The sequence below is a fragment of the Gopherus flavomarginatus genome, chromosome 1, assembly GCF_025201925.1.
Source record: "Gopherus flavomarginatus isolate rGopFla2 chromosome 1, rGopFla2.mat.asm, whole genome shotgun sequence".
NCBI classification, from domain to species: domain Eukaryota; kingdom Metazoa; phylum Chordata; order Testudines; family Testudinidae; genus Gopherus; species Gopherus flavomarginatus.
Window position 1 is genome coordinate 71,413,430 of NC_066617.1, and position 19,527 is coordinate 71,432,956.

General features: G+C 44.2%; 1 protein-coding gene and 1 long non-coding RNA gene across 3 annotated transcripts in view; one reads left to right on the top strand and one right to left on the bottom strand.

Annotated features, from left to right (window-relative positions):
* Positions 1-13,322: 13,322 nt before the first annotated feature.
* Positions 13,323-19,379, bottom strand: LOC127042734 (uncharacterized). Its single transcript, XR_007772035.1, has 3 exons — positions 19,275-19,379; positions 16,509-16,719; positions 13,323-14,127 (listed from the first exon to the last, which is right to left on the bottom strand). It is a non-coding gene; the product is annotated as an uncharacterized LOC127042734 (long non-coding RNA).
* Positions 18,706-19,527, top strand: part of TMEM19 (transmembrane protein 19) — a 30,606-nt gene continuing 29,784 nt past the window's right edge. Inside the window, exon 1 of one of the 2 annotated variants that reach the window (XM_050935768.1) lies at positions 18,706-18,833. The gene's annotated coding sequence lies outside the window, so the exon portion shown is untranslated. Of the gene's footprint in view, positions 18,834-19,188; positions 19,374-19,527 lie in introns of those variants that run through there. The other variant, XM_050935772.1, reaches the window with a different exon arrangement.

Genomic DNA, 19,527 nt, shown 5'->3' on the forward strand with positions numbered 1-19,527 from the left:
ACCTGCTTGCTCGGGGGTTCGGGGAACGAGAGAGCAAACCGGGAAAGGAGACCAGCTTCGCCGCGGTTTGCTCTCTCGTTCCCCGAACCCCCGAGCGAGCAGGTCTCCTTCCCTGCGGTTTGCAGGGTGGTTCGGGGAACGCGAGAGCAAACCGGGAAAGGAGACCAGCTTCGCCGCGGTTTGCTCTCGCGTTCCCCGAACAAGCAGGTCTCCTTCCCTGCGGTTTGCAGGGTGGTTCGGGGAACGCGAGAGCAAACCGCGGCGAAGCTGGTCTCCTTTCCCGGTTTGCTCTCGCGTTCCCCGAACCCCCCTTGAAGCCGCCCAACAGCGCTGCAGTGTGGCCACATCTAACACCACTTACAGCGCTGGTTGCTGTAAGTGTGGCCACTCTGCAGCGCTGGCCCTATACAGCTGTACTAATACAGCTGTAACAACCAGCGCTGCAAAATTTTAGATGTAGACATGGCCAGAGTCTCTGAGCTCTGCTGATGGCTTTGAATCCAAAAGCCAAGCCTGTGTTGATGCAAATTACCTAACTGATAAAGAAAGGTGAGAACTGCCAGCACAAAAGAAGCTGCAAATAAAGAATACACCTGGTGTGCAAACAAATTGCCTACATAAAAGGCATGGTATAACAAGATACCTTTAATAGATTTGATGCTAATGTTATTGTTAATATTAAATATTAAAATAACTTTAATGTTAGTAAGTACCCCTGTAACAACTTGTAGTGTGTATGATTTTTGGAAAAATCTTTTAAAGTAATATGGTAATAATGCTTCTCAGCTATTACCTGTGAATAAACTTAAAGCTTAACACAGCAGGAAAAACATTACAAACTTGGTCTGCTATATAAGAGGAAAAACTTGAGGTACACCACCTCATGAATTTAATAACTAAACAGTGGAATAATTTCCGCATAACCTTTAAAAAGTAGAACCCATTAAAACCTGGCCTGCCTATAGAAAAAAAAACACAAGAAAATATGGGGGTAATTCCTCTGTTTTGCCTGCAATCAGCAAGGGTATTTGTAAAAGACAGGAATCTTTTAAGTAATAATCAATGCCACCCCAAAAAGGGGTAGAAAAATGTTATTTTTGTCTTTCAGATAATCCAAAGTACTGTATAATGGGCTATGTGTATCTGTTAATTCTTGGGGAAAAGTGTTTAAAAAGTGTGAGCAACCCACCAGAAGACAAATGTAAATGTAATGTAAGTACTGTGTTTACCAATAATCACATTTACTATTTGCCACAACAACAACAACAACAACAGAGTCTCAGCTTACTGTAAGCACTGATTTAGCTGAGTTCTCTATCAATCTTGGCATTGAATGGCAAACAGTTACCAATCATCTGTTAAAAGGTAAAAAGGTAACATAGTTCCTCAAAAAAAAATGTGGAAAACTGGATTATTCATATTATACACGCAAATGGGGACATGTTAAGAATTGCCACTGCAGTAAGACATAACAGCTTACCATTGGTATAACATATTTTCTGGATGGTCTCCCACAACTACTGGCATACTAATGTTACTACCCCTAATTGTTTTTGGTTTTAAATTGTATGTGTTTAATTGAAATGTTTAAAATGTGCTGGTGGATAAAACAAATGTATGTAAAGCTAAAGCCACAGGCCCAAATCACATCCCAGTATTTTCTATTACGTGGACTAAATAAGAAGTGACACTGACAATTAATAATCTTAGTGTCAAAAGGGGGATGTGTAGGAGCAGGATTTTATAATGTCCCATAAGAATTAAAGTATAATTTGATTTCATCCTGCTAGCCACCTTTTTTAAATAGCAGAAAGAAATGACCCCCTGGGACTATAAGATTCTGTTTTCCCATATGCATTACAAATTGGGCCCTCTCTAACTCTTTGTTTTAAGATTTAGGTAGTAAGAGACAGGATTCTCTGTTGTGTCTATGTTAAGTAAATTAGAGAAACATTGAAGGCCTGCGTCTCAATGTAAATTGTCTTGGTTATCAACTGTAAAACTTGCAAGGTTTAATTTGCAATGCTTTTTTGCTCGATATAAAATACTACTGTTTGTATTCTCAATCTATTTGTGTGAATGAGGAATGTATGCATCAGGAAAACATAAAGGTGTGAAGGCCATTGTTATAGCCAGAGTCAAGGAAGAAGTAGTAAAGAGACTTAAAGAACATCAAAGAATCACCAGGCACTGCTTACTACTCCAATGGCTGTTAAACTGTCTGGCATCTCAGAGTGGATACATGCTTCGCTGTGTAAAAATGCACCACCCCCAGTGAACCAATCATCACCTCAGGACTACGCAGAGTCAATTGTGACTCCAGAAGAAGACGTAGAGGAACAGCCTGCAATACCTTACAATCTACGTTCTCCTAAGGGTTGCCGGAAGCAGACGACTACATAAAGCAAGGCCCAAGAAGAAGCAGTAGTGAGCCTAGCGCCTGCTGCCTGGTGGACATAAAACTGTGACTGCAGTTCCCTCAGTTGAGGTTGTCAGAACCAGAAGGGCCCTGCCTCCAACATGCGCCTCTGGTGGTGCCTGTTCCTCGGCTGTTGGTGTCTTAAGGTCTGGGGAGTCCACAATGACAAGTCTTTTATCCAGCAACAAGTGTGGATAGCTCAGGCCCTTAATATTTCTAAATGCTAGGTCTGCAGCCACATCCCAGCCCACTCTCAAACTGGTGTTCCTGTCCTGGCTCCGATTCAATTCCCCAGACCTCACTGGAGGACTTTGTCCATTTAACACAATATGGAACAGTAATGACACCTGGGAAGAGGCTATTGGCAGTTCCTTTATCCCACTTGGGGGAGCAATATACCAGGCAAAAAGGCTCCTAAGGTTACAATCAGTAGTTAAAATAATGGCAAATAAAACCAGAGAAAGTTTAAGAGCCCTGGCCAAAGAAACAGGGGCGATCCGACAGGTGGCCGCCCTCCAGAACCGTCAGGCATTGGACATAGTGCTTGCGGCCAAAGGAGGGACCTGTGCTCTCACTGGAAAACAATGTTGTGTGTTTATACAATACCAATGAGGTAACAGATCGCTATAGCCACTTAGAACAAATCGCATATCTTCCCCATGTATAGCCAAGTTCTTTATGGAAGTGGCTAAGTAACCTGTTCACTTTCTCTGGCAAAGGAAACTGGTTGTTTCACGGAGCCCTAACTATCCTGTTTGGAATCTTAGTGATTTTTGTATGTCTTCAGTTAATCTCCTGTTGCATCCAAAATGGTGTAAGACATGCCACACAGATAGCTGCCCCAAACCAGAGTGCTAATATGATGATTTTAAATATCACTGATGAAGAAATAAAGAACGATTGATTTGTGGAACCAGTAAAATTTTGGTCATGGCGTGAGCTTGACCAAAAGGAGGGATTGTGAAAGTAGAATGAATTAAATTGTAAAAATAAGAATGGATTAAAGAAATGTTGTATGTACCTTTAAGCAGAAATAAGAAATGTTGAAATACAGGTGCCAGGAAAAGAAACATTAGGCATAAACAAGGGTGCTAATGGCGAAACATTAACAGAGGATCAGTAATAGTTAGTAAGGAAGTAAGATATGCATGGCTAGCCCAGGTAAACTTATCAGATTCTGCTTCCTTCGTTATCTTGTTAAGTGCTCGCCCTTTTATCTGTATAAATAAGATAGTTTGTGCCTTGCATGGTGCTCACATTATCTGAGTGTTATTAGCAGAGTGCTGTGCTAATAAAACAGAGTGGTCTGACAAACTGTGAGTCCTGAGTCTAACTTTGACACATGTTAACAGGAAAGAAGCAGCACTGAACGGGCTTTGCTTGATATTTGGTAAAGGATGGTGTCATAAACAGATAGTTAAGGGTTAATGTCTCTTTTACCTGTAAAGGGTTAACAAACAGGGAACCAAAAAAACACTTGACCAGAGGACCAATTAGGAAACAAGATACTTTCAAATCTCGGTGGAGGGAAGCCTTTGTTTGTAGTTTTTGGGTTTTGCTTTGTTCTCTCTAGGCTCTGAGAGTGACCACACATACCTACAGGCTCTCTAATCTTCTGTTTCAATTTTGTAAGTACAAAAGTAGAAAGACAGTTTAGTCTTTTTAATTGTTTTTCTGTATTTGCAACTGTGTATCTGGCTGGTAGAGTTTTAATGTGTATTTGGGTGAAAGTATTTTAAATTGTATTTCTGCTGAAGAAAGCTTTCTTTCTATTGTCTATAAGCTGAAAGACCCTGTAACTTTTTACCATCTAAATTGCAGAGATAGACCTTTTATTTTTTTTCTTTTTATTAAAAGTTTTGCTTTTAAGACCTGTCTGATTTTTTTCCCCTTGTTGAGGCTCAAGGGAATTGAGTCTGTACTTAACAGGGAAGGAGAAGGGAGAGGAAGGGTGGAATCCCTTTGTTTTAGATTCACGGAGCTTGAATCATTCCTCTCTGTGTGGTGATTCAAGGAATTGAATCACGGTGATCTTCTAGTGTACCCAGGGCGGGAAAGAGCTGGGAGGAAGAAAGGAGGGGGAAGGGAAATGGTTTATTTCCCTTTGTTGTGAGACTCAAGGAATTTGGGTCTTGTGGTCCCCAGGGAAGGTTTGGGGAGACCAGAGTTCATCAGGTACTCAGAATCCTGATTGGTTGCAGCGTATCAGATCTAAGCTGGTAATTAAGCTTAGGGGAATTCATGCTAGTACCCATATTTTGGACGCTAAGGTCCAGATTTGGGAATTATACTATGACAGATGGCGCTGGATATATGAAGGCTGCAGAAGACAATGACTTACCATGGCATCATGCAAGCCGAATTCTGCTGCCTGGACCTGCATCTGTGAGATTTCTAACACCAGAGCCGCAGGCACTCAATATTAAGATGCAAAATGCGACCTTGTAGTCAAATCACATGTGCTATGTAAGGTGAATAGTGTTGTTCACCGTGAAAGAATATAAGCATTGTTCTGTAAAATGTATCTTTTTAAATACTTCTCTTCCTTTTTTCCCTCCCTCATGCAGCTGCAAATTTTTCAAGCCTCCCTACTCCATCCCGAAGGCTATCTCAGATAAGGCGGCGGAAAAAAAAAGACGCGAGACAACATGTTCTCGGAAATCATGGAAGTGACCCGCAATGAACGAGCTCAACTGAATGAGTAGAAGGATGTGGTATCAAATTACAGGAAAGATGCCAGTGAACGTGAGGACAGGAGGGACGCTCGAGATGAGAGGTGGCGCCAGGAAGATCAGAGGTGTAGACAGGAAGATCAGCGGTGGCGGGATGCAACTCTGGGGCTGCTGCGTGATCAAACTGACATGCTCCGGCGTCTGATGGAGCTTCAGGAACAGCAGCAGGATCACAGAGTGCCACTTCAGCCCCTGTATAACCACCCTCACTCCTCACCATGTTCCACATCCTCCTCACCCAGACATATAAGAACGCGTGGGGGGAGGCTCCGTGCACCCGCTCACTCCACCCCCGTGGATAGTTCAACCAAAAGGCTGTCATTACTTTGAAATTTTTTTAGTGGCCTTTTCCTTCCCTCCTATCCTCCTCCCAAACCACACCCGGGCTACCTTGTCAGTTCTCTCCTTCTTTTTATAATGAATTAATAAAGAATACATGATTTTTAAACGATAGTGACTTTATTGCCTTAAGCAAGCTGTAATCAAAGGGGGAGGGTGGGTTGTTTACAGGGAATGAGTCAATCAAGGAGGGGGGGTTCATCAAGGGGAAACAAACACAGCAATCACACTGTACCCTGGCCCATGATGAAACTCGTTTTCAAAGCTTCTCTGATGCACACCACTGGTGTACTCTTCTAATCGCCCTGGTGTCTAGCTGCACGTAATCAGTGGCCAGGTGATTTGCCTCAGCCTCCCACCCCGCCATAAAGGTCTCCTCCTTACTCTCACAGAGATTGTGGAGCACACAGCAAGCAGCAATAACAAAGGGGACATTGGTTTGGCTGAGGTCTGATCGAGTCAGTAATGTGCGCCACTGCGCCTTTAAACGGCCAAATGCACATTCTACCACCATTTTGCACTTGCTCAGCCTACAGTTCAACAGCTCCTGACTACTGTCCAGGCTGCCTGTGTATGGCTTCATGAGCCATGGCATCAAGGGGTAGGCTGGGTCCCCCAGGATAACTACAGGCATTTCAACATCCCCAACCGTTATTTTCTGGTCTGGGAAGTAATTCCCTTGCTGCAGTGTTTAAACAGAGCAGTGTTCCTGAAGACGTGAGCGTCATGAACCCTTCCTGGCCATCCCACGTGGATGTTGGTGAAACGTCCCTTATGATCCACCAGTGCTTGCAGCACCATTGAAAAGTACCCCTTGCGGTTTATGTACTGGGTGCCCTGGTGCTCCAGTGCCAAGATAGGGACATGGGTTCCATCTATCGCCCCACCACAGTTAGGGAATCCCATTGCAGCAAAGCCATCCACTATGACCTGCACATTTCCCAGAGTCACAACCTTTCATAGCAGCAGCTTAATGATTGCTTGGGCTACTTGCATCACAGCAGCCCCCACAGTAGATTTTCCCACTCCAAATTGATTCCCGACTGACCGGTACCTGTCTGGCGTTGCAAGCATCCAGAGGGCTATTGCCACTCGCTTCTCAACTGTGAGGGCTGCTCTCGTCTTGGTATTATGGCGTTTCAGGGAAAGGGAAAGCAAGTCACAAAGTTCCATGAAAGTGCCCTTATGCATGCGAAAGTTACACAGCCACTGGGAATCATCCCAAACCTGCAAAACTATGCGGTCCCACCAGTCTGTGCTTGTTTCCCAGGCCCAAAATTGGCGTTCAATGGCTAGAACCTGCCCCATTACCAGCAGGATCCCCAAAGCACAAGGGACTGCGGTTTGAGAGAATTCTGTGTCCACGTCCTCATCACTCTCGTCGCCACGCTGCTGTAGCCGCCTCCTCCTCACCTGGTTTTGCAGGTCCTGGTTCAGCATAGACTGCACAATAATGCGCGAGGTGTTTACAACATCCATGATTGCTGTCTTGAGCTCAGCAGGGTCCGTGCTTGCTGTGCTATGGCGTTTGCACAGTTCACCCAGGAAAAAAGGTGCAAAATGGTTGTCTGCTGCTTTCACGGAGGGAGGGGTGAGGCTATACCCGGAACCACCCACGACAATGTTTTTTGCCCCATCAGGCACTGGGATCTCAACCCAGAATTCCAAGGGTGGGGGAGACTGCGGGAACTATGGGATCGCTATGGGATAACTACCCACAGTGCAACGCTCTGGAAATCGACATCAGCCTTGGTACATGGATGCACACCGCCGAATTAATGTGCTTAGTGTGGCCGCGTGCACTCGATTTTATACAGTCTGTTTTAAAAAAGACGGTTTCTCTAAAATCGGTATAATCCTGCAGTGTAGACATACCCTTAGTACTTGAAGCCCATATCTCATAACAATTACTAAGTTCATAAAAGCTCTTACTCGATATACTCGTACAATAAAATATCATAATAATGCAAACAATTGGTTTAACTGGGGGTTTGAAACCTTCTGTTCTCTCCTTGGGATGTCTGGACCCTGCTTGTCACAGCACCTAAGCCACCTGACTCCATGAGAGTTTTCCTGGTTGTGACTTGCAAGCAGAGATCAGTGCTTCTCTACAGTCTGTATTTAGTTACCTAGCTCTGTGGGAGGGGCAAGACTTAGGACGTTATCCCCCATAGGTTCTGCCTAAGCTAGCCAATCTAGTGGGCTGGCTTTTGTGGCTCTATCATAACCTTAGTCCCAGATTTGGACCTTAGCGTCCAAAATATGGGGGTTAGCATGAAAACCTCCAAGCTTAGTTACCAGCTTGGACCTGGTACTTGCTGCCACCACCCAAAAAATTAGAGTGTTTTGGGGCACTCTGGTCCCCCTGAAAAACCTTCCCTGGGGACCCCAAGACCCAAATCCCTTGAGTTTTACAACAAAGGGAAATAATCCTTTTTCCCTTCCCCCCTCCAGGTGCTCCTGGAGAGATACACAGACACAAGCTCTGTGAATCCAAACAGAGTGACTCCCCCTCTCCGTTCCCAGTCCTGGAAACAAAAAGCACTTTCCTCTTCACCCAGAGGGAATGCAAAATCAGGCTAACAAATCCAACACACACAGATTTTCCCTGATTTTTTTCTTCCACCAATTTCCTGGTGAGTACAGACTCAATTTCCCTGAAGTAAAGAAAAACTCCAACAGGTTTTAAAAGAAAGCTTTATATAAAAAAGAAAGAAAAAATACATACAAATGGTCTCTCTGTATTAAGGTGACGAAATACAGGGTCAATTGCTTAAAAGAATATTGAATAAACAGCCTTATTTAAAAAGAATACAAATCAAAGCACTTCAGCACTTATATTCATGCAAATACCAAAGAAAAGAAACCATATAACTTACTATCTGATCTTTTTGTCCTTACACTTAGAAACAGAAGACTAGAAAGTAGAAACTACTTCTCCAAAGCTCAGAGAAAGCAGGCAGACAGACAACAAAGACCTTAGACACAAACTTCCCTCCACCCAGAGTTGAAAAAATCCGGTTTCCTGATTGGTCCTCTGGTCAGGTGCTTCAGGTGAAAGAGACATTAACCCTTAGCTATCTGTTTATGACACGCCCCCCAAATTGCAGACAGTGGGGAAGCTCACTGGCGGCGATTTCCTTCTAGAACTTGAAAATAAACAGATTAATACAACACATGCACCTTTACATATACCCCTAAGTATATAACTAACAGACTTCTACATTTTAAGAACACTTTTTAACTACTGAATTTTGGGAAATTTTCACGGGAGAGTGCATCAGCTACTTTGTTAGAGGCTCCTGTGATGTGCTGAATTTTAAAATTAAAATCTTGGAGAGCTAAACTCCAACGAAGAAGTTTTTTGTTGTTCCCCTTGGCAGTATGAATTCACTTTAGTGCAGCATGGTCAGTTTGTAGTTGGAACCGCCGTCCCCAAACATATGGGCGTAGCTTTTCCAGGGCGTACACAATGGCATAGCATTCCTTTTTACTGACTGACCAGTGACTTTTTCTCTCAGACAGTTTCTTGCTGAGAAACACGACAGGATGGAAGTTGTGATCTGTTGCTTCCTGCATGAACACTGCTCCTATACCACGCTCAGATGCATCCGTGGCTACTAGGAATGGCTTGTCAAAGTCCGGGGCCCTGAGCACAGGGTCAGACATGAGCGTTGCCTTAAGTTGGGTAAAGGCCTTTTGACACTCATCAGTCCACTTAACTGCATTTGGCTGGGTCTTTTTGGTCAGGTCGGTCAATGGGGCAGCGATTTGGCTGTAGTGTGGTACAAATCGCCTGTAGTATCCGGCCAAGCCTAAGAAGGATTGGACCTGCTTCTTTGACCGTGGGACAGGCCACTTTTGGATAGCCTCCACCTTGGCCTGTAGGGGGTTTATGGTTCCTTGACCCACCTGGTGCCCCAGGTAAGTTACTCTGTTTTGGCCTATTTGACACTTCTTGGCCTTAACAGTTAGTTCTGCCTGCCTGATGCGCTCAAAGACCTTTTCCAGGTGTAGTAGGTGTTCGGGCCAGGAGTCTGAAAAAATGGCCACATCATCGAGGTAGGCAACTGCAAATTCTCCCAGTCCAGCTAGTAGACCATCTACCAGCCTCTGGAAGGTGGCGGGTGCATTTATATAGTACTGGTAATGACTCTCAATGGGAGTGCTATTGTGTGACAAAAGACTCTTAATAGCACCTTAATGGTTTCTTGCTTAAGATGCAAGCTACAAACTACCAGAGAGAGCAGAAAAAAAAAATTCTCTCTGGTTCCCTTTTAAAACCAAACTGTTTCTCTCTGCTAAAAAGCCCTTAGCAGAGAAAAGAAAAATATAATATTCCTACTGGCTTCTGGATTCTGTCTATATCCCAACTGCTGCTACTCATATCATAACCTTAGCCCCAGATTTGGACCTTAGCGTCCAAATATGGGGGTTAGCATGAAAACCTCCAAGCTTAGTTACCAGCTTGGACCTGGTACTTGCTGCCACCACCCAAAAAATTAGAGTGTTTTGGGGCACTCTGGTCCCCCTGAAAAACCTTCCCTGGGGACCCCAAGACCCAAATCCCTTGAGTTTTACAACAAAGGGAAATAATCCTTTTTCCCTTCCCCCCTCCAGGTGCTCCTGGAGAGATACACAGACACAAGCTCTGTGAATCCAAACAGAGTGACTCCCCCTCTCCGTTCCCAGTCCTGGAAACAAAAAGCACTTTCCTCTTCACCCAGAGGGAATGCAAAATCAGGCTAACAAATCCAACACACACAGATTTTCCCTGATTTTTTTCTTCCACCAATTTCCTGGTGAGTACAGACTCAATTTCCCTGAAGTAAAGAAAAACTCCAACAGGTTTTAAAAAAAAGCTTTATATAAAAAAGAAAAAAAATACATACAAATGGTCTCTCTGTATTAAGGTGACAAAATACAGGGTCAATTGCTTAAAAGAATATTGAATAAACAGCCTTATTTAAAAAAAATACAAATCAAAGCACTTCAGCACTTATATTCATGCAAATACCAAAAAAAAGAAACCATATAACTTACTATCTGATCTTTTTGTCCTTACACTTAGAAACAGAAGACTAAAAAGTAGAAACTACTTCTCCAAAGCTCAGAGAAAGCAGGCAGACAGACAACAAAGACCTTAGACACAAACTTCCCTCCACTCAGAGTTGAAAAAATCCGGTTTCCTGATTGGTCCTCTGGTCAGGTGCTTCAGGTGAAAGAGACATTAACCCTTAGCTATCTGTTTATAACAGGCTCGCATTCTGAAGTGCTTTTCTCTCCCCATTCACTGTACAGGGAGTGCTGGCACCTAATGTGGACTTTGTGGATTTTAGTGTTGTTTCAGAGATTTCTAGCTGCCTAAAAGTAGGTACTGCAACACTTAACTCTCTTTGTAGATCTGGCCCAAAGTCTACAACAACCTCTTCCTTGCTAACTATCAAGCACTTTACTCCATCTTCATTCTACTTGACTGCTGCTTTTTTCATTGTCGATCACGCCCTCTTTCTCGATATACTCTCTTCTCTGGTTTCTGTGGTCCAGTCCTTTCTCTAACACCATCTTCCTTAACTGGAACTTTGGAATACTTCACTGGCCCCTTCTCCTTTAGTGCATTAAACGTAGACTTTTTAATGCCTTCGGAACCCTGTATGACTCAGCCTCTCTGTCCCTAATGATACCAGCCTTAACTACCCATTTTTCAGCTTCCCAAAGGTATCTCCCTGCTTTCTTTGACACTGCCCTTATGCATGGAAGGACTTCACTGAACTTAGCCATAAGAGCCTAGATAATGTATAATAATAGGAGATATACCTATCTCCTAGAACTGAAAGGGACTTTGAAAGGTCAGTTATTGAGTCCAGCCCCTACCTTCATTAACAGGACCAAGTACTGATTTTTGCCCCAGATTCCTGGGTGGCCCCCTCAAGGATTGAACTCATAACCCTGGATTTAGCAGGCCAATGCTCTAACTACTGAGCTATCCCAGCCCCTTCCTCAACACCTCTCTGTTACAATGCTTATAGAAGTTTGCTAGCAATCATTGTTCCATTTGAGAAATAAGTTGGGCATAATTCATATCACATATATATGTATTCACATAGGTATTTGGTAGGAACACTGTATTTGTTGTTTCACTTACCTCAGCTATTGTTTATTTTCATGTGTGTGATTATGAGCTTCTGGGGATACAGATCATGCTTTTTTTTCCTGTTTGGAAAGAACCTAGTACAGTGTGGGTATGTGTAAAATAATAGCCTCTGTACCAATATATTCTGAATCAGAGTCGTTTGTCTCACATCATACTTGTTTATATGTATTTAATGCCAAATCCATCAGAAGTCTTTCATTTAGCATTCCCTCCAGTATGATTATTCATAAGTTCCATACCCCTATAACTGGACATGTTTCCTTCTATTTGCTTTAGCATCCTCACTTAAAAACACCATTATCTTGAAAATATCATGTTACTATCTATTTTGTTAAGAAAGATGCAATGCTTAAAATGACTATGTGATAGATTTTTTTAAAGCTACTTTTCTTCACTTTGTTAATTTTATGCATTTAACATTACTTTGTTCAGAATCAGTTTTTCCATTAATGAAAAGGACATCATCAGGAAAACCCTAATAGGAACTTAAAAGATTTTTTTATTTTTATAAAAGTTCCAGGATATACTATTTAAAGGTTGCTCTATCAGACACATGGATTTTTAAAAATCATTTTTAAAGAACAAATTCAGTTGATAACTAACTATTTAATAATAAAACCAACCATCAATATTGCCTTTATGGAAGAAATATAAAAGCAATGTAAAAGGCCGCTCCTGATTATAAAGTTTTGCTCTAAGTCAAGCTAATAGAGATATATTTTAAGTAAAAATGAATAAAATGTACACAGAACTACCAAACACCCTTAAGTAATTAAGAACACTCTAAGTTTTCTAATCTTTACTATCAAACTAATTCCAACATAACTATATCAGCAGGCCTAGAGTTGTATTTATATAGACTCAGCTCCACCCCTAATTGGCATAAGCTCACCTGTTAAGGCTTTCAGTTCCCCCTGCTCTTCCTGTTATTCCTTGATTAAACAAATATAGTTCCTGTTATTTAAAAACATCCACAAACAGGTAAAAATTGACTAATTTATAATGAGAGTGTTCCCTCTTGATGTTACAGCCCTAAGGAAAGAATCTGAACAGTGATACAAACACTGTCTTTTCAGAAACAGAGAGATCATGGATATGAATTTACTTGAGAAGTGGTGAAGAAAAGGAGATGCAAAATACTAGATTAGAGGGTACAAGAAAGGAGGGGAAGGCGGGGGAAAGCAGTAAACAAAATCTATTTTCAAGAGCTCTCTGGGATAGGAAATATTTTATGTTCTGATATTATAAACCTACATTAGAAAATGCCAAATCCTGAAATATTTCTGGGATTTTTTCAATTTTAGAATGTAGATGAGTGCATTGTGATTAATATACTGTATATAGTAGAATGCTAGTATCTTCAAACATCATATTTCCTTTACCTATTCCTTTTTCTTATGATGGTACTGCAGTGTAGGAACTTATAGACTCAAAATCAGTTTTGGTTTATAGTGCTATGATTGGTGTGCTGTAGCTGCAGATAAGAAGGCCTTCAGTTCTAAACTTTTGCTTTCAGTTGCATACACCTTCTTTTAAAAGATAACTTTTAGCTGAAACTTTTCATGATGTTTAGACCAGAAGGGCATTTATTTAGGAAAGCTGAAAGAAAAGGCCTTTCCAAACCATTAAGAAAATTGTTTAGTTGCTTTTTTGGCACTGAATGGCTCATGGTTTATTTAAAAATATACAGATTATAAATTTTACAAGCATGAATGAGTAAAGTGTGCTGCTTATATTTATAGAAATTTAGTTATTAGGTGTTGAACACTGTGTACTAAGCATGGAAGGCACTTTACTTTTTTCTACTGATTTAAGCACATATTGAAGAACAATATTCTTAAAACTAGATAGTGTGAACATTTTAATATATTTTATTTAAATCTTTGTCCATAACAAAGGTAGTGTAAATTTGTATTGCATAAGAACAATAATTATGGAGTGAGAGTCTAAAAACAATACAGACCTTTACTTCTTCTATACTGTTTTGTACTCTCTCTTCTTTGGTCAGGAACTATAGGGATAAATTCCATTTGTTCTCAACTGTTTAGTGCTGTTTGCTTGGTATGTCTGATGTTTTACTGTTCTATAATCCTTAATTATAATATATAATCCTGTTTCCCCAAGCATAGTACCAATTTCAGGATCCAGAACTCATGTATAACTTTCGCAGGTGCTAATAAAAACACAAGCCAAGATTAAAAAATAAAAAAATAGGACACTAAAGTTAGCATTTGGATTGACTTCATTAGAAGCTGCTAAGTGCTTAGCACTTTTGAAAATCTGGCTACTTATTTAGATGTCTAAAAGACCCTAGCTTTAGGTTCCTATTTTTTAAAAATCTTGATCATATTGCTTCATGTGTATTATACAAATTACCTCTTAATCCTGGACCCAACAGGCATATATTTTGGATTATCATAGTTGAAGATGCTTGGGGCAAACCAAACCAGGCTTTGACAGATTGTGGACCAAAGCCCCACAAACTGAAAGAAAGAGAAGGTGAATATATATATGCAATCATCATTACAGAATTAGTGATTCCAACTTTCTTTATAATCAGATAAAATTACAACTTGAAATCTTTCTGGAAAGCTGATCCTTTAGAGTCTTTACAGTCTTTTGTTCAGGATGAGCACAGCTCAACAAACACTCTTTTGCTCCAGTAGTAACTCTTAACTTTTCAGTGTGCTACTCTAAGAGTTTACACTAACTTTAATATTTTACAAACAAAAATAATATTGCAGATAGATAAGTTCATATTGAAATGAATAAGTTAGGGAGTTGATTGCCACTAACTAGGCAATGGTTTATTAGACTACTGATCTGAATAAGCATGATCTTGCCTTGTTTTAAAAGTTAGGTCATTTAGATTCTGTTAAGTATTTATATATGTGCACTCTAGCATTGTTACTTCAGTGTGGCCCTTAAACAATTGCCTTTTTTGTAGGGTTAAACTGATAAAAACAAAATCATGTTAGCTGTTTGCAAATAAAGTCATGTTTATAGATGGATTTTTCTTTTCTTTTTGCGGGGGGGACGTGGGGGGAGAAAGACAGCAACACTACAACTAGTTCAGCTACATCAGTGTTAGCATTTGTGGGAGCTGGAGTGCAGAGAAGATTCCAATGGCTGCTGGCTTTTATAACCACAAAAGAGGGTTGCAAATAGGCTGAAAGTCACCAGAGTCTTGTCTGAAACACTTGACCTAATGGTGGCATCAGTGGTAATTTTTTCACTAAAATTACCAGAGCCTGTATGCTGTAAACACTTACGCAGGTGCTTAACATTAAGCACAAGAGCAGTCCTATAGACTTTAATTAAATTAAGCATGCATGTAAATATTTATTGGATCAGACCCCTAATATAGACAAAACAGAAAGGCCTGCAAGCAGCCGTTTAATAATTCCTCCATCTCCACAACAACAAAAGAACCTCTGAGCTCTTGCAACTATTGCCAGAGGATCCCCAGTCTTAGGATATGGCTACATTTGGAATTTCAAAGCGCTGCCCTGGCAGCACTTTGAAGTGTGAGTGTAGTCGGAGCAGCAGCGCTGGGAGAGAGCTCTCCCAGCGCTGCATGTAAACCACATCCCTTACGGGTGTAGCGTGCAGCGCTGGGAGCCGCGCTCCCAGCGCTGCCGCCCTGATTACACTGACGCTTTACAGCGCTGTATCTTGCAGCGCTCAGGGGGGGTGTTTTTTCACACCCCTGAGCGCGAAAGTTGCAGCGCTGTAAAGTGTGAGTGTAGCCATGGCCTTAGCTGTGTTTGTAAGTACTGTTTAAAAACTGCAGCAGACGCTGAATGAAACTTGATGTAACATGAACCAAAGCCTCAATAGATGACACCTGCCAGCTTGTTCAAGCTAAAAATGTTTTAAATGGTGTAGTTCTTCAGGGAAATGATCAAATATTACATAAAACTTCCAAATTTTAATTCCAAAACTAAGATTTTTAAACAATTGCCATCCCTTCTAAGTCACCAGAATTTAACAAAAATGTAAACATGGCTGTTGCCAACTCTGTCTGCATATCTATTCAAGGTCATAGGACCTAGCCACACCATCAGGGATTAATTCACCTGCACATCTACCAATGTGATATATGCCATCATGTGCCAGCAATGCCCCTCTACCATGTACACTGGCCAAACTGGACAGTCTCTACGCAAAAGAATAAATGGACACAAATCAGACCTCAAGAATTGTAACATTCAAAAACCAGTAGAACACTTCAATCTCCCTAGACACTCAATAACAGACTTAAAAGTGGCCATTCTTCAACAAGAAAACTTCAAAAACAGACTCCAATGAGAAACCGCAGAACTGGAATTAATTTGCAAACTGAACACCATCACATAAATAAATAATGACTGGGAGTGGCTGGGTCACTACAAAAAGTAATTTTCCCTCTGCTGATACTCCCACCTTCTTGTCAGCTGTTGAGAATAGGCCACTTCCATCTTAATTGTATTGGCTTGTTAGCACTGATGCCCTCCTGCTTGGTAAGGCAACTCCCATCTTTTCATGTGCTATAACATATATTCTGCTTACCGTGTTTTTCACTCCATGCATCTGATGAAGTGGGTTTTAGCCCACAAAAGTTTATGCCCAAATAAATTTGTTAGTCTCTAAGGTGACACAAGGACCCCTCCTTGTTTTTGTTTGCTTACAGTTACTCAGCTGTATAAATATTTGTGGGATATAGGCCTTTTAGTATATGGGCTGTGTATATAACAATGTAGAATCTGTGAATGATACTTCAGAATTGTGTAGATTGTAGAATAATCCCCAAAATCTTGTACATTTGATGGCTATCTGCCCCAAAAGGGAAGGAGAATATACAGAAGGTTCTAGAATTTCATACCTTTCTTTGCTTTGTGGATGTACAAAGTTTCTGATACTTGGAGTCAGATGCACTCATATCCAGGTCCCCGCCCATGCAATGTGTGTGGTCACAGAGCACCTCTCTTAATAACTCCTATTGGCTTCTTTGCTGATCATCTGGCACTCTCTAAACAATTCTGGCATGTACTCAGAAAAGTTGCCAGACTGGGTTGGTCTGCACTCATCTGAAACTAATTGTAAGGCGGTGTTAAAGTCTTTCACTCTGACACTATAGGATTTTGCTGTGTTTCAACAAGTTTAAAATCTCCTTCAGGACATTTGGAGATATCACTGCTACTCCCATGATTTCATGCTCTAATCCTTACATTGATGCCATCATCCTGTCATTGTTATTCTGTGAATCGGTAAGTGAGATTGTTACCTATTAATTTTTGATTGTTCCATAATATAAATCATGTACGGAATTCTATAGCTCCTTGGCTTCAAGTTGTATAGCCAGTACTGACCAGCCCCAGAACTGACTGAACGGGAGTGCACAAAGCAGGTGGTGTCACAGACTTGGTGCTTCGTGAGTGGAGCAGGGGTTGGGCATAGAATCAATATTCACTGCAAAGGATGGGGCACACAGCCCAGGTCTGAGGGTGGATGGAGATCTCATTGAGGAGACAGTACAGAGTACAGACTCATCGCAAGGAGTGGGGCACGTAATCCTGGTTCTCACTGAAGTATTGGGAAAGGTAAATACTCAGTGCTCAGTGTGGGGTGGGAGACAGCCACAGGTATCACTCTCATAGAGGGGATGTGGGGACCCAGCCCGTTGTCACTGAGGGGATGGGAGAGCATATAGTCAGTGCAAGAGAGGGGAGCACAACCTTAGCTCTCACTGAAGGGACTGATGGAGGCACAGGCTCGATGCTTAGTTGAAGAGAGGGGGGAGGTCATGGGTTCCATGCTGGAGTGGGGTGAAACTGCCCCAGGTCTCAGTTCTAGTTTCAAGGAGGGGATGGGGCTGGAGCCCAAGCTGTAACTGATGGGAGGAGGCTACTGGCGGTGTGCGTATTTGTAAGTAAGTTTGGGGGGGAACAGTTTCCATGGGGTAGGTAGTCCCCACTGTTACTTAGAGGTTTCGGGGATGGCCTCAGTGGTAGGGGGGAATCAGATCCTGCTATCACAGGGTGGGGAGCTGGGTGTGTGTGTGGGGGGGGCAGTCCCTGCTGTTAGGAGGGCATGGGCTCTGTGGTGGAGGTTGATCCTGCTGTCTCAGAGATTAAGGGGGCCTGGGCTCATGGGGGGCAGTCGCCTCTGTCACTAGTGGGTGTGGAGCGCATGAGCTCAGTGGGGGTGTCAGTCCCCACTGCCACAAGGATGGGCAGGAATGATGTTGGTTGGGGGGGGTCACTTTCACAGTCAAGGAGAGCATGGGCTCAATGTGTTGGGGATGGGGTGGGTTACTCCCCACTGTCACAGGTGGGGGCCTGGGCTCGGTGGGCGGGTCAGTATCCACTGTCAAGCATGGGGCGCAGGCTCTGAAGGGGGATTAGTCTCTGCTGTCACAGGTGTGGGGATGGGGGAGACGTACTTGGGGAGACTCTGGGAGGGGTCAGAACCAGCTGTCACAGGCGCGGGGGGGGGAGCCCAGTAAGTGGGGAAAGGCCAGTCCCCGCTGTCACGGGCTCGGGGGCGGGCTCAGTCCCCGCTGTCACGGGCTCGGGGGGGGGGTGCTCAATCCCCGCTGTCACGGGCTCGGGGGGGGGGGGCTCAGTCGCCGCTGTCACGGGCTCGGGGGGGGGCTCAGTCGCCGCTGTCACGGGCTCGGGGGGGGGGGCTCAGTCGCCGCTGTCACGGGCTCGGGGGGGGTGCTCAATCCCCGCTGTCACGGGCTCGGGGGGGGGGCTCAGTCGCCGCTGTCACGGGCTCGGGGGGGGGTGCTCAATCCCCGCTGTCACAGGCTCCGGGGGGGGGGCTCAGTCGCCGCTGTCACGGGCTCGGGGGGGGTGCTCAATCCCCGCTGTCACGGGCTCGGGGGGGGGCTCAGTCGCCGCTGTCACGGGCTCGGGGGGGGGGCTCAGTCCCCGCTGTCACGGGTTTGGGCGGGGGGCCTCAGTCCCCGCTGTCACGGTGCTGCGCCTGTCGCGGAAGGTTTTTCCCTGAGCGGAAGCAGATGGGTAGGAAGCTCCGGCAGGCAGTCGACAGAGCATGCGCGGCTGGGTGGCGGCCGGAGCCCTGAGGCTGCGCGGAGCCCGGGTCCCTCTCTCGCTGCCGGTGCCCGACCGCGCCAGGGGCCGAGCATGAGGCTCGCCCAGCGGCTGGGGCAGGACAGCAAGTCCGCCGTGCGTGGCCAAGGGTGAGATGCGGAACCCTCCTCCCCGGCGCCGCCGCGGCCGGGCCGCCACTTTGTGGGGGAAAGGCCAGTAGACCCGACCCCGCCCAACCCCTCACGTGGGGGAAAAGGCCCGCACACCCGATCCCCCCCCCACAAACACCCCTCACGTGGGGGGAAAGGCCCGCACACCCTACCCCCCTCCAGCCCCTCACGTGGGGGGAAAGGCCCGCAGACCCGACCCCCCCATAAACACCCCTCACGTGGGGGGAAAGGCCCGCACACCCGACCCCCCCCACAAACACCCCTCACGTGGGGGGGAAAGGCCCGCACACCCGACCCCCCCCACAAACACCCCTCACGTGGGGGATAAAGGCCCGCACACCCGACCCCACCCCACAGCCCTCACGTGGGGGATAAAGGCCCGCAGAACCGACACGCTCCCAGGGGCGGGGTATCACAAACTTGCTTTGCCTTTTCTGACGCTCCCTCTTTTATTTCGGGTGGGGATATGGACTTGATGTCTCTTGCGTGTGCGCGCTGGGAGAGGCTCCCTCTTGCTGGGTTAGTTTCCAGATGCTCCCTCGTTGTGGGGCGGGGCGTTGTCATGTGGGAGTGTAGTTGTCTTTAACTTAGCAATGATCTGAGGAATGGTCCCTAGTGCTAGGGCCCAAGGCACAGCCCCTGCATTAAACTTTGTTTTTAAGAAAAATGTTTA